The following is a 14,223-nucleotide window of genomic DNA, read 5'->3' on the forward strand; positions in this document are numbered from 1 at the left end:
GGCACACACAAGTTGTGTGATAAAATTTTTTATTTTTGTTTTCGAAATAGAAGAAGAGATGAAGAGAGTGATAGAGAATGTGGGAGTGGGAAGTTTGTTTGTTTGTTTTTTTTTTTTTTTTAGAGATATATTAGGATTACATGTAGGTGAGACTTTGAAAAAATGTAGGTGAGGCTTTGAAAAAAAAAAAAATTTGGTTGTATGAAATAACATTTCTGTCCCATATTTCTTATTCATGTTCTATTTTAATCAGAGGGTTAAACTAGTAATTTCATAAGATTTTGATTGACAATGAGTGTTTTATTAATTAGTAGAGATTAGTGTAGAATATCGTTTATACTTAAAAAATGTATATATTATCCTTTATCATTTGATACAATGTCCTTTTAAAATAGATTTATAGATCCACACACGCAACCGCTGCCATAAGCATTGCATCAAATAGGGATTGATAGAGGAATCCTTCATGAGATTGATAGGGAAAGCATCTGATGTGAATTCACTTCATATGACCCCTCTTTGTAGAAACGCATTATCTCCATGATAAATGACCTTCAAATAGAATCTACATGTATGGCCACAACATATTGTAATTCTTCTTTTAGTTATGTCAAGAAAATAAGGTTTCGTATATATTTTGTTCACTAAATTCTAACAATAAAAGTGGACACATTATGTATAGCTTCCTTGTAAAAGGTCACTTGAATGATTAGATGTTCTTGAGTAAATATCAAAGTGGTGAACTAGGGTTGCCGCTCTTTTCCATTTAATTTGTTTTCTCATATATATTTTGGCCCAAAGTTTGATTTTTGGGTGGTTTTAATAGTGACTGTATATTTAACTCATATAATTTACTAATTGTTGAAGTTGAAGAATATTGATTTCATTTGGGAAAAGAGATCTTTTTTGGATTTCTTCCACCAAGGTCACCGAATCAAGTGACCCAGGCCTTTAAAATTTCATCCAAGGTAAAAAATTATTATAGTTTTAAGGGATCAAAACAGGTGGGTCATTAGATGAAATTTAAAAGGACCGGATTATTTGATCCAATGACCTTGGTAGAAGAGATCCGAAGAGAATCTCTTTCTGTTCTTCACCGTTATTGTGACGTTTTGTTAGAAAAAAAATGATATATGTAAGTGTATAACATGCGATATTATTATATTATTTGATCGAAACACAGTAGAGTAATAAATTGATTCCATATAAGTTGCATTGCGAGGATTTTTTTTTTTTTTTATCAACGTTTGATAACTTTTTTTGAATTACCTATAAGCAACTCATTTAAAGTTGGGAGTTTTAATGAAACACTTTTGGTACTGTTTATGTGACAACCCGTCCCTAAAATTTCGTTTTTATTTTTTTTAATCAAAGGAATTGACGAAAATGCCTAGAAACAAGGATTTTGATTGCTGTTGACCATTGCCTAGAGGAATGTATGACTTGTTCTTTTAGCGTATTTGTGTAGTACTCACTAGTACGAGTGTATAGGCGAAAGCCGGTTGCAAGTCCGGATTATAACGGTATAGTTACGGATGTTTGAAATTGGTTACTTACATTTTAGATTTCTAAATTATTTGAATTCCCACCTTGTGGGAAAGAAGCTAATCAGCTTCAAGGAGAGAAAAGGAATGACCAATCAGAGAAGAGAAAAAGGAGGGGAAAGGAGGGAACCCAAATCTCCCTCTTTTTGGACCGATGCACTCGCCCACACACCCAACCCATTTGGCCGGGGTAATTCCAGCCAATTTCCACCATTTTTCCGATGAAATACACCCATCCATCACTTGAAACCTCTCTCACAACCTCCCATCTACCATTTCTACCCAAATTTTGGGATTTTTAAGCCCAAAACCTTGTAAAACCGTGAGGAGTGGCCAAAAGTGTTCCACGGCGATTCCGCCGCTCTGGTGAGTTTCACTACCCATCACCACCCCTAATCTACTCCCCTTGGACCCAAGAATAAAGCCCAAACAACCTTGAAGGCATCAGAACACCGGAGATGACAAATCAAGAACACCAAAACCCTAGGGTTATGACGGATTCGAGTGAAATTGAGGCTTTTTCCGGCCAAATTGGCCTTAGTCACAGGTATGAAAGTTGCTCTACTTACTGAGATCTTCATTTCTATGAAGTTTGAGAATTTTTAGAAATAGTTGAATTTTCTGGCGAGTCGGGACGGCCAACAACCACTTGCGGCAGCGCGTGGGCTGAGGTTTCCCCTGACCTTCCTAGAATAAATTTGAATACCTTGGTTGCATTTGTGAAGTCCGATTGACGAAATTCCGTTGTTTGAACTTAGTTCCATTAAAGTCCACCACTTGATTAGTATAGCAACCGACGATCCAACTGTTAGATCGTCACCCAACTTTACTATATTATAGTACGTGATATTTGAGGATATTAGAAACTTATGGATTGGAAATCGGACGTGTAGATCTTCCCGAATTGGATTTGTAAGTTCGTAAAGTAAAATGTTGACCGCCACTTGAATTGGCAATCGGCGAAGATCCAACCATTGGATTGTAATAAAAATTTAGTATGATGTTTTAGTAGCACAATGTGCATATTTGGAAGTTACAGATCAGAAATCTAAGTTGCGGATCTTCTGGACCGAGTTATGTAGGGTTATGGACCTTACCGTCAATCTTTGACCGACAGTTGACTTTTGGTCAATGGGTCCCAAATCATTCTAGAACCTACTTGGGGATATGTTTTATGTATGTTACGTGCTCCATTGATAAGAGTTCTGAGACCTGATTGAATAATTGTTCTAGGTGAGGATCGTTCATGACGTCTCGATATTCATGCTAGGGAGTTGTAGCGCGAACCTCAGGTAAGTGGGTCTTTTCCTTTCTATCGTATATATGTACATATATACATATATATATATATATATATAATTGATAATTCCACAAACGGTTATAAATTGATTATTGCATATAATTACTATGAATGCTTTGAAGTACTAATGCGAACTACAAATGGCTTGATCCTTGTTTAGGGTACGTAGGCAGTTTAACGAGACATTAGATGCAGCCATACCATAAATGAGACTAAATAATTGAGACAATAGCCTTGTTTGGGAATTTGTGCCATATGAGGGACATTTGGTGGAAAATGTGAGATTTAACCTTATGATTTAGTGATTGGATGTGGGTCATAAATCATTGTGTGAAAGATCAAGAAATTGAAGTAAAGAATCGTAAATATTGATAGTTAGTTAAACTAGTGTTTAGTTGAGCTTGTCACCAATAATTATTCCCAAAAATTAATAGTTTGGGAGTAGGGCATTATAGATTGTGCATTTTACGCCACATTATTGATATATATATATTTGGAAACACTACGACATGATTAAGTTTTGGATTTGCATCAGGGCATGTCCACAAGTATATTATTGCACATAATTATTGTGAATGCTTTTAAGTACGAAGGTGAACGCATGATGCATAGATAAGTTTAGGTGAGTATATGTTCTGAAATGTGGGATGCATGGTTATGATTACATTTTATTTGGAACAATTGAGTGATGGCATGACTATATTATGTTTTAAGCAACTCCAACATTGTCGTACATGTTGTCCATAAGTTGTACATGCCATATTAAATGCATTTAGAGCTGATTATCCTGCACTCCGGTGTTAGTGTTCTCGCCCGAGGACATGGCCCAGCCTTCATGTGATCGTTCACTTCCCGCACCATACGCTCACCTTGGATTCAAGGTAGGTGTTAGCTTGTCATACATACCACGTTAGGTGGTTTCGACTCGTAGGTGACTTGCGATACTTCGCACAGCCTTCACGTGATCGTAGCATTTGAGTGTAATTATTTACACCCAGCCTGTCGTACAGACCACTAGAGGTGGTTCCGACTCGTGTGAAGGGATATGTGATGAGCTATGGGTTCAGCTGTATAAGCCACAAGAGGTGGATTCGGCTGACATATTACTAGGATATTGATTAATGAGATATGGATAAGTCGTACAGGTCATTATAGGTGATTTTGACTTATGAGCTAACATTGACTAATGAGATATGAATAAGTCGTGCAGGTCACTATAGGTGACTCCAACTTATGAGCTAGCATTGATTAATGAGATATGGTTGTAGTCGTACAGGTCATCATAGGTAACTCCGACTGGCGTGCTAGTATGGGTTGTGAAGCACATGATTATTTATATTGCTAATGAGATGCTGTGTTGTGGTATACTTCTGGATTTACTGTTAGTATACTTTTGATTTCATACCTATCTGTAGTATGATTTTCTGGAAACTAAACATGTGTTATAGCGAGGGATTATATCGTTTAGAATGTCTTTATTAAAGCTTTATTTTATGGCCTACTCATTCTTTGTTTTTATCCCTCCATGTCTAGTGGCAGAGCTTTCGTATCGACGAGGATTCGTGGCAAGTCTTGGTATTAGAGATTACCTTCGATGGTATGATTTTCAATCAACTCTACTGTACTTTACTTATGCTCTGACATCAAGTGTGAATTGGGTTCATTTTAGCTCACAGCGCACTCTTGTATTTAGGCATTTTTAGGTTTAAATTTATTAATTTTTTCCACATCATTACACTTTATGGCTCCGTCACCTTCCAGGTGTTGACTAGCACAGCTTGATTTAGAGTCCCAGTTGACATTCCTGGTCGGGATGTGTCAGTTTACTTTTAACGTTGTTAATGCACAAAACCGGAGGGGTCTTGGAACAATGTAAATCTGCAAGAAAGTAAATAACACAAGATACATCGTGGTTCACCCAAATGTTTGGGCTACGTCCACACTGATATTGTATTTCTCTGTTTGTGAGAGGATTATGAGGGAGAGATAGCTCGAATATAAGAGTGAAGCTTTGCTTTGAATCAGAGCTTGAGGATTGTGAGGGTGAGGAAGCCCTTTTATAGACTAAGGGCTCATCATCTTTTTACATATTTGCCCCTTCATTTATTACATAATTACATTTGAGTCCCCCAAGTATTTATACGAGATCTAAATACAGAGGCCCTAAGTATGGTACAAACAAACGTTAAAGACATTTTAACTCTAAAAAGTCACTCTTAGTACTTGTTTGTACCATACTTAGGGCCTCTGTATTTAGATCTCGTATAAATATTTGGGGGACTTAAATGTAATTATGTAATAAAGGAGGGGCAAATATGTAAAAGAGGAGGAGCCATTATTCTATAAAAGGGCATCATCACCCTCACAAACCAGATGCCTCCTCACATCCCCTAAGCCTTCTCACTCTCACAAAGCTCATCTCTCTCAAGCTCTCATGCTCACAAACAGAGAGCCCTCTCAAACTCTCTCTTTCTCTAGGGGACTCTCCCTCATCCTTGTAATCCATACATACAGTCAGAAAAATACAATATTAGTGTGGACGTAGCCCAAACATTGGGGTGAACCACGATACATCTTGTGTTATTTACTTTCTTGCAGATTCACAATCGGATTTACGTTGTTCCAAGACCCCTCTGGTTTTGTGCATCAACATTTGGCGCCGTTTGTGGGAATCGACATGAAAAACTATGTCGGTTCTCTTTCATTTTTTCACCTCCACCTTGAATCTGCAAAATCTGCAAAATCTGGAAAAACCCAATAGCTCAAAACCTCAGTGCCTGTCCTTTGTTCCGTCACCACATCAAGATAACTCCCAAAATTCCACCATCACTCTACTCTCTAGAGAGAGAAACAATACACACAGAGCAGAGAGAGATGAGGGTGTACAAAAATGCTTGTTGTGTGATATTGGTTGCCCTGCTTACGGTGACCTGCACAAATGGGGAAAATCTGTACAGGTTATATAATTGGAATGTCACCTATGGTGATATTTACCCCCTTGGAGTTAAACAACAGGTTCTTAGAAGCTCATCTTCGCGCGAAAAAGTAGCAGTAGCAACGGACCCCAAACCGATGTTGCTTTTGACGAGGTAGTTCACAAGGCCGAGCGTCTCAGCCTCGACGCCAAGGCTCGGGAGCATATATTGGGCATTCTTCAAGCCCATCTCTAATGCCATCGCTCATTTCCTCACTAAACGCCATGCCAAGATCTCCGTCATCGGCGCCGGCAACGTCGGTATGGCCATCACCCATAGCTGGATCTCGTTTGAGCAATGGTGGAAGCTGACCCAAGTGTTTTGAAGCTGAGCAAAGGCCGCAGCCGGCTGTCTGCTCTGCATGTCACCAATCATATATATATATGCACAGACCAGAGACTTCATCACTTTCACTGTCCCTCATCTCTCTCATGTCCCTCATCTCTCTCCTATTATTGGGCGTCCATACCAACGAAGGTCTCTCTCTCTCTCCCTCTATCTAAAAATGTTGGTGGTGGTGATGATAACTAAAATAATATTGTTGGTGTATTCAACTCCAAGTTGAACTGTTTCTCCGTTGCTGCTATCACATTGCTTGTACTATTTCATTTCCTTCATCCTTTCTCTCTCATATGATCTTTTTCTCTCCTCATTCGCTGCTGCTGATACTGCTTCACTGCCTTGGTTTTCTTCTCCCCGCACAAAGTTTGATCTTTAGAGATTAACTGAGCTGGGATACCACACCACCCACCACCACATTTCATTTCTTTCATTTTCGTAGCTTTGACTTGAAGGTTGACTCCCTGATCTGGAAGAGGAACAACAGTGAACAGTCGTAACGTGAGCAGTGGCTCGGAGTTCGAGGACAGGAAGCTGGATAATCTGAGGTGCCCGCCGCACACGGACTCGAGCTGCTCGAAACAGGTAGTGTCGCCGGAGTGAGCTCAAGTAGAAGGATTGGGAGAAGGCGCTCGAAATCCCGTACAGTTACTAGGAGCTTCCGATGCGAATTGTCGGTATCATCTAAAATTTGTGTTTCCTGTACAGTCAGAAGATTTTGTCTTAGATATGGCAGAAGAGTGGAAGCTGTTCAGATGGAACCATTCCCATTCGGAGAATTCGAAGGTAGGACTTACTAAGAGCTGCTTCACTTTAACACTTTGGAAAAAAACCGGCAAATTCCTACTACTCAACCAACGATGAGAAAGGCACTATAATCATCAAACAACACCAGAGTCAAACTCGGTCCTCAAATCAATCATTTAGTAAGCTCTGGTATGGGTATGTTTGTTGTAAAGCAAGTCCGCAAAAGCAAAAGCAAGTCTGCCAGATAGGGTGGAGGTGGAGAGACAGAGAGAGAGACGCAATGGAAAGCAAAAAGGAAAAGAGAAAAGAAAGAATTATGCTTTCTTTCGATAATAGCGGTTGGTGCTTTCTTTATTTTGTCGACCACCCACAGAAAAGCTATGGATAACAGGCACACAAATCTGTAAAAGCAAGGAATAAAGGGAGCAGATCATGTTGACCAAACCCCATGATGTAAACCTGCAATGGGAAGAAAAGGAATATAAAAAGGAAAAAGATGTCTGGGGAGAAAAACAAGAAGGTGCCAACCGTTGGAAGAAGATAAAAAAACTCTATTATCTTTATCAGGCAAAATGATGTAATTTATTTTTCTTGTCTTTCAGAGATATCTGTATAAACCCATCAGAGGGTAATAATAGTAAAATAAAATAAAATAAAAACGGCAAAGCCCAAAATAAATAGGCTGGAATGTTGTGTGGAGGGCGAAAGCCTATAAACCCAAAAAAGCACAAACCAGGTGATCAAAAGTACGCCCAGTACTCCAAAAATTATTTGGCAACATGCCTCTATTATCACCAACCGGGTGATCAAAAGTACACCCAGTACTCCAAAAATTATTTGGCAACATGCCGCTATTATCACCAACCAGGTGATCAAAAGTACGCCCAGTACTCCAAAATTATTCGGTAACCTGCCGTTATTACCACCAACCAGGTGATCAAAAGTACGCCTAGTACTTCAAATTATACATGAGCATTACTCATGTCAATCATACATAAACATTCATGAGCATCACTCATATCAATCATACATAAACATTCATGAGCATCACTCATGTCAACACTCATGAGCATCACTCATGTCAACATCCATGAGCATCACTCATGTCAACATCCATGGGCATCACTCATGTCAATCAACATAAACATTCATGAGCATCACTCATGTCAATCAGCTTCAAAAGCTTCATTTACAGAGCTCTAGCTTCGAAAGCTTTATTTATAGAGCTCCAGCTTTCAAAGCTTCATTTACAAAAAGCTCCAGCTTCAAAGCTTCACTTGCAAAGCTTCACCTACAAAGCTTCAGTGCAGGGTATACAAAATACTGCCTCCGAACAACCGCCACTTCGGCCCATACATGGATTCAATTTGAAGTCTCCAGCCAATAGACTCTATTGACCGAAGACTTGGGGGACTACATAGACTTGGGGGACTACATTATGTACCATATATTGGGCCTCAACTGGGCCTCATGAAAAATATTTGGGGGACTTAGCCCATTATTTATGTATTGAGGAGCGAGCCCTTATTTTATAAAAGGGACTCCCTCACCATCATTAGAGAATATCAACTCTAGCCCATCATTTATGTATTGAGGAGCAATCCCTTATTTTATAAAAGGGACGCCCTCACCTTCCATGCCACAAGCCGAGCCAACCAATGCAACATAAGCCACAAGCAGAGTAGCCTCGCAACATGTGCTACTTCTGGTTGAGCATTACTTCAGATTGGGCACCGCCTCATATCGAGTATCAGTTCTAAACGACATCTAGTTACTTCGGCCCACACATGGACTGAATTTCAAGTCTTCAGCCAAAAGGCTCTCTTAACTGAAGACTTGGGGGACTACTGTTTGTACCATACTTAGGGCCTCCGTATTTAGATCTCGTATAAATACTCGGGGGACTTATATGTAATTATGTAATAAAGGAGGGGCAAATATGTAAAAAGGGGAGGAGCCCTTATTCTATAAAAAGGCCTCATCACCCTCACAAACCAGAGGCCTCATCACATCCCCTAAGCCCTTTCACCCTCACAAAGCTCATCTCTCTCAAGCTCTCATGCTCACAAACAGATAGCCCTCTCAAACTCTCTCTTTCTCTGGGGGACTCTCCCTCATCCTTGTAATCCATACATACAGTCAGAGAAATACAATATCAGTGTGGACGTAGCCCAAACATTGGGGTGAACCACGATACATCTTGTGTTATTTACTTTCTTGCAGATTCACGGTTGGATTTACGTTGTTCCAAGATCCTTCCAGTTTTGTGCATCAATAGTACTATTCACTTACAACACCTTTTTGTCCCTTTGGTTAAAACTCAAAGTTTTCAAACATTTTTCATTAATTTTCCTTTTAAAATTTGAGACGAAGAAAAAGTAACTTTGTAACTACTAGAGAATATTACTTTGTGTTATTGAGTTTCGATATAATTGAAGGGTAACATAATTTACATCCCCCTTTTAAGAAATCAAATGAAAATACAAGAAAAAAGAGAGGACGTAAAGCTTAAATTTCTCTGAAAAACATAACTTAAAAGGTATAAACATGCAAAACACAAAAAATAAAAGTTTACATGAAATAAGTTCATTGTTACTATAACATTATAATCCAATAATACAATGTTAGATATTTCTTTTTATATTCTATTATATTATTGAATCAAGACGTCACGAAATGGTGAACCAATAAGGCATGCGATTTAAGTTGCTGCCCTTAGCATTAATGGTTTGTGAGGGTAAATTAACATGAAAATTTTAATTACTAATTCCGTTTGCAAAGTGACCGATTCAAGGGAAGAGATTTTATCTGAATCTCTTCCACTAAGATTACCAGATCAAGTGATTTAGGCCTATGAAATTTCATCGAACGGTCCACTTGTTTTGATAATTTAAAAGCTATAATAATTTTTGATCATTGGATGAAATTTCAAAAGTCTAGATCACTTGATCCGATAACCTTGGTAGAAGATATCCGAAAATGATTTCTTTCCGTGAAGAACAACCTTCTCGTGAGGTTGGTGATGCCTTTGCATTTTTGCACTTGCTATTTTAGTGAAATGGTTAGATTTGCTGGCTTCGCTTGACAGTCACAGATCTACTTGCACTGTTTTTACGTATTATTGCATTTGATATTTTAGTCCAACAAAAAGGCATCCAAGGGCGTCACCACGTGGCCGCTTCAGCATACTACACGTGGCGACCATGGCCAAACCTACGTGTCCTGCCTTTTGCATCCTATGCAAAAATTTGCTTGGCGACGAATGCATGCACGTGGGCAGGGAGGAGGGTTTAAGTTTTAACTCGGGTTCCGAGCCAAAACAACACTAAACTAAGCTTTGAATGGCCGCGGACTCATGCTGCCGTTAGATCGAAACCCAATTATTTTAATTTTTAACCCTAACACTTGCCCTTCTATTTAGGTCAACTATATTCTATATGTACTTAGGCTGTTGGCAATAGGGAATCCAATGAACAATTTCTCCTCTTATACTTGAAATTGTTAAGATGATTTAGATTCAAGACTTGACTCCATAAGACTATAAGAAATAAGAAGCATGTGATGAGATGCAGGTCATGAATTGTCCTGATGATTAGATCGACTTTTCTTTTTAATTCACTTTGTTCTGATTCAAAAATTTCCCCTCCTCTTACTAGAGAAACTTGGTGTAGAATATCGTTTATACCTAAAAACAACATTTAATGAGTTTTTTTCTCTCTTCAACATTTTAAGGTGTAACATGAATGTCAGATTTGGAAAATGCACAAATGCAAGTTCTAAGAATGAAAATCTTAAAAATGTGCAGCGAATTGGGCTTCATAACTTTGGGGGGAAGGTGACATGGTTCTCTTGCCCAAAAACAGCCTAAATTCTCAAAACCAAACCGTTCAACAGAGATATGGTAAATAAAAGGTGGTGATATCCATTATCCACACATCTCTTTTTATTTTTATACACTCATTTTTAATTTTTGACTGTTAAAGCGAGTGAATTGAAGAGGATCACAAGTTCATTAACAATTTCAGGCTCTCACCATCTTCATGTCAGTATATTATGTATATGAAAAAAATAAAAACCTAAATAAATCAAACAACAAGGCTTAACAGGGATTTGATAAGGTTGCAATTTAATGCTGAAACCAATCCAAACATGCACACTGCTACGTCTAACTTTAATAGGCGCCACAGATTTTAGAAAAATTTCAGATAATACTAGGGATTTTATTTTTATTTAGATGAATTTTTGTAGATCATATGACCAGGATCAGGTCTTGAGAGTAGTCGGACAAGACAACCGCCTAAAGCCTCCGATTTTTTGGGTGCAAAATTTTTGTATTATATCTATTTGTGTTATAAATCTGATGAAAGTAAGATAGATATGGCACAGAAAGCATGTCGGCATGGTGGTTAAGGCGTAATGGCTGCTTATTGTCCCCGATTCAAAACTCAAAGAAGTCGTTTTATATTTTAATTAATTTTGTATTAACTAAAATGGCCACACCATAGCCTAGAAGACTCTTAACAAAAATATTCAAATACAATTAGAAAACCTAGTCTAATAAGAATTTTTATTTTTATTTTTGGTCTTTGTATTAATTTTTACTTAGAAAACCTAGTCTAATAAGAATTTTTATTTTTATTTTTGGTCTTTGTATTAATTTTTACTGGTATTAGTTGTAGAAACATTTTTTTATGTATTTAGCAAATATTTTTCTACATATTAATGTATAAAATGTTAGGGATCAGTGCACTGTAGGGCCTCAATCAGAAAGCTTGCCTAGGACGACCAAATTTTTAGAACTGGCTCTGCTGATAATTAAATTATCACTAAAATATGAATGAATATGTTTATTTCCTATTACTAACCTATCATATAATTTACAACCAGCATTGCTGTATAGTAAAAAGCATGCGTACGAATCCAAGGGCATTTGACCCCAGGTCACCGTCAATCAACTCAATCCTAATTGGTACGTGTGATGTGGGCGCCTCACCAATGAACTGCCATACAAGAACCAAGTCGCAATACCTCTGCCCACTCGTGGGCTGATGTGAGAGTTGCACAGTGCATTATTTGTTGTAGTCTGAACTGAAGTCGGTTAGGTTTTGAAACACACCTACGTAACTACATACATATTCAGGGACTCACAAATGCAATACTACTTCAGTTTCCATGCGATTATATCAGCATATTACATATGGTTTTAATGCACTATTTGTTTCCAACCTACAACATTGGCTTCTGTTCTGTCTCCGCCTTTGCTAAGAAAACATGGAGAATGAAGGCATGCGCTTGAGCAAAACAAGACTGAGCGTGAGGCGTGTATGCTCAAACGGGTTTAAGATAATATTCCGTCAGCAACTGAGTGAGTTTATTTATGTATTCGATTTCATATTTTCTTATGTTCCTTGTAAACAAGAGAAAATAATGATGCTTTAAATCAGATAAAATGGAGCAAAGTTTTCATTTTAAATCAGATAAAATGGAGCAAAGTTTTCATTTTATCATAAGAATAAATGGAGTAGATGATTGAGCTCTTATGTTAGTAATTAAATGTTAGCATAGCAAATGTACCCTAATGTAATTTCCAATCTCTTATGCTAGTAATTCTAAACAATCTTGTAATCTCGTATGTTATTATTGTTTATAGTAAGATGTATATTTCCTTTCAAACAAGCAATTTTAGTTAATTGACAGTATAACACGACAAACAAAAATATTACTTATATAAAAATTAACATCGTTTTCTTTTCTTGTTTAAGGATTTAATTATGACCTGTTAGTCGTTTTTAAGGATTAATTATGGTTTGCAAATTTTGACCTATTAATCGTTTTTAAGAGTAAATGGGGCAGATGATTCTTATGTTAGTAACTAAATGACAGTGTTTGGATCTAGATAATGGATTTGGGCCGAGTATGCTTATGAGCTCTGCCCAAAATTGGACAAACTCTTAATTCTCATGTCTGTTTGGATGGAAGCCAGCCCAAGGAGGGTTAGCCGAATTTGAATCAATCTTGTTGGATCCCTTGAGGGATCAGGATTAAATTCGGCTGAATCCTGGTTTGTTTAGGAGTCTTCGAGGATTAGGACAACATTATTAGGATTCGTAATATTCCAAGGATATGGGTGCAAATTTGATTAGAATAAGGAATGAATTAATTATGAAGAAAGTACTAGGTTTCAAAGTCCTAAGTCTGGTAGGAGTGACCAAACTAGGTTTATCCGATAGTTTGGGTCAAGGAGTGCCGAGGAAATACAATCCAAGTGAGCCTCTACTTCGGAACCAGGTGAAACTCGCTCTTATAAATAGAAGAGGGTATGCAACATTCAAAGGACCTTCAAATTAACATACAAATCCGCCCTGCACAATTTCCCACTCTACACAAAGCTTTCTCACTTTTGAGAATACAACTGACCTCCCTAACTTCGTCAAGCATACCTCTCAATTTGCGTTAAACAGCTCTGGAACTGTAGAGTCAGGCGATCAAGGAGCATCTTTCAGTTTGTATAAACAGTTTTAGTTTGTATATATAAACAGCTTTACTCCGAGTTCAGTTGACTACCTATTCAAGTCTCTATCAACAAGGGATCTTTGAGTCCTTGTTGGAAGAGGTCACTTCATTAGCTTTCTTGGCAAAGTAAGGTATTACCAGGTTACATTGTTCGACACATTGAAAGGTAAACCTATTTTTCTAGTTATATTTTTCTCTCCTTTTTCTGACTAATCACCACTTACTAATCAAAACTCTCTCTAGTTCTATTTTTCTCTACTCCTTTTTTGACTTAGACATTGGAAACCCTTTGGCGGACACCCTCCTTTCTTTTTCAGGGTGTTCGTCAATTAGGCTAACGATATTTGTTCTCTTGTAGGTGGAATTTCGTCAAATTAGCCATGTACAAAATTTGCAGTTTCGACGACCGTGGCTGGCGTAGCTACTGAGATCAACGCAGCCAATTATGTTTCTCCTAGAAGTTGGTTAGCTACTCCTCATTTAGTTCTAGGATTCTTCCTATTCGAAGGTCATTTATGGCACGCGGCAAGGGCTCGTGCAGCTGGCGTGATTTTAAAAATGGTTGATTGTACAATAAAAAAATGAGTCTTTTATATTCTTTTAAGTAAAATATTTTATATTCTTTTAAGTAAAGTAAATAAATTGGAATTCTATTATAACTAGATATCTTTTGAATTTGTGAGAACCATTTGAATCAAGTAATGGAAATGATTCAAATGGTTCTTGATTGTTGATAGGATTAAAAGCACACCACAAAGTAGCACACAAATGTCCTATTGATTTTCCTTATTAAAGCTAAGATTTG

This window comes from Malus sylvestris, chromosome 3 (genome assembly GCF_916048215.2).
Source record: "Malus sylvestris chromosome 3, drMalSylv7.2, whole genome shotgun sequence".
In the NCBI taxonomy this organism is placed as follows: domain Eukaryota; kingdom Viridiplantae; phylum Streptophyta; class Magnoliopsida; order Rosales; family Rosaceae; genus Malus; species Malus sylvestris.